A 1,884-nucleotide genomic window follows, 5' to 3' on the forward strand; every position below is an offset into this window, starting at 1 on the left:
AAACATTAGTTAATGTAAATTATTAATTTTCTATTGTATATTGTAAATCATCCAATTCATCGAGTGATATTGATTTAGAGTATTGTATTCCAAGGCCTTATTATTGTCGCACAAAAAAACTTTTTGAATGCCCAGTAGAAATAGATTTAGCTAGGGATAAAGCCTTTTCCTGGCCCAATAACCTCTTTTTTTCCAAATATTTCTACGAATACGCTTCTTTGACATAGAAGTACGTTTCTTTGGAACTGCCATCTTAAAATAAAAAAGTTACTCATTTAGATAGTTGGATGTGAAAGACATGTATTGCTCAAAAAGGATCGTTCTTTCTATCTTTCTATTCATTATCCATATTTATTCTATAGCGAATACCCTCTTGATTTGATTACATAAAAAATATGGATACATGTACATCGATATAGTATCACTCGGGATAAAAATAAAATAAAAAATAAAAGTTTAAGATAAGAGCAGAACCCTTACCTATACTTACCTATATCTAATTTAAGAAAACAATAATGTAACATTTTCTATTATCTATTAATTAATAAATTTAATCAATCTCGAAAGTAGAGTATCCATAATTATTAATTATTAATATTAAATAAAGACTAATAAAATTAATTGATAAAGAAAAAGAATATTAATTGGAGTAATCCTTTATTTAAGTTTTATGCAAAATAACGAGTATTATAGGATTTCTAATAAACATAAGTTTTTTTTATTGGAATAAAAGCTAATCAATCAGTTCCACAATGAATTAGTTAGTAACTAGTCCTAAACTAACTAAATAACTCGATCTTTATTAGATCGAGTTATTGGCAAATGCTATATTCCAGAATCAAGAATCAAGTCTTTTTTTTTGATAGAATTTTGTCTTACTATATGGATATAAATCGCCGTAGTATTAGAATGATTGAAAATCTCATACTCTGTTCTATATGTTATGTTAATAAATATCTTATTAATTACTAAGCATTAATAGTAAAATTAAAATAGTAATTTAATTTGGTTATTTGAGGAAATGCAACTTCTCAATTCGAATAATTGGAAGATTTTAAATATCTGGTAAAGAATCAAAATAATTAATGATTTCAAATCATATTTCATATTTGAGTTCTCTTAATGAAATAAAGGCTGGTGAATCGGAAACAATTAAATAAAAAAAAAAAGGTTTTATTTTATGGAACATACATATCAATATGCATGGATCATACCTTTCATTCCACTTCCAGTTACTATATTAATAGGATTGGGACTTCTGCTTGTTCCGACCGCAACAAAAAGCATTCGCCGTGTGTTGGCTTTTCCTAGTGTTGCATTGCTAAGCATAGCGCTGGGGTTTTCGGCCGATCTAGCTATTCAACAAATAAAAGGGGTTCCGCTTATCAATATCTATGGTCTTGGACCATCAATAATGATTTTTCCTTAGAGTTTGGCTACTTGATCGACTCACTTACTTCTATTATGTCAATACTAATCACTACTGTTGGAATAATGGTTCTTATTTATAGTGACAATTATATGTCTCACGATCAAGGGTATTTGAGATTTTTTGCTTATATGAGTTTTTTCAATGCTTCCATGTTGGGATTAGTTACTAGCTCTAATTTGATACAAATTTATATTTTTTGGGAACTCGTGGGAATGTGCTCCTACCTATTAATAGGATTTTGGTTCACACGACCAATTGCGGCCAATGCTTGTCAAAAAGCGTTTGTAACTAATCGTGTAGGGGATTTTGGTTTATTATTAGGAATCTTAGGTCTTTATTGGATAACAGGCAGTTTCGAATTTAGGGATTTGTTCGAAATTTTCAATAACTTGATCCATAATGATGGGGTCAATTTTTTATTTGCGACTCTGTGTGCCTCTCTATTATTTCTC

The sequence above is a fragment of the Aristolochia californica genome, unplaced genomic scaffold (assembly GCF_029961685.1).
Source record: "Aristolochia californica isolate CCGP_79_NKW_82.1479 unplaced genomic scaffold, dmAriCali1.0.hap1 SCAF_271, whole genome shotgun sequence".
NCBI classification, from domain to species: Eukaryota; Viridiplantae; Streptophyta; class Magnoliopsida; order Piperales; family Aristolochiaceae; genus Aristolochia; species Aristolochia californica.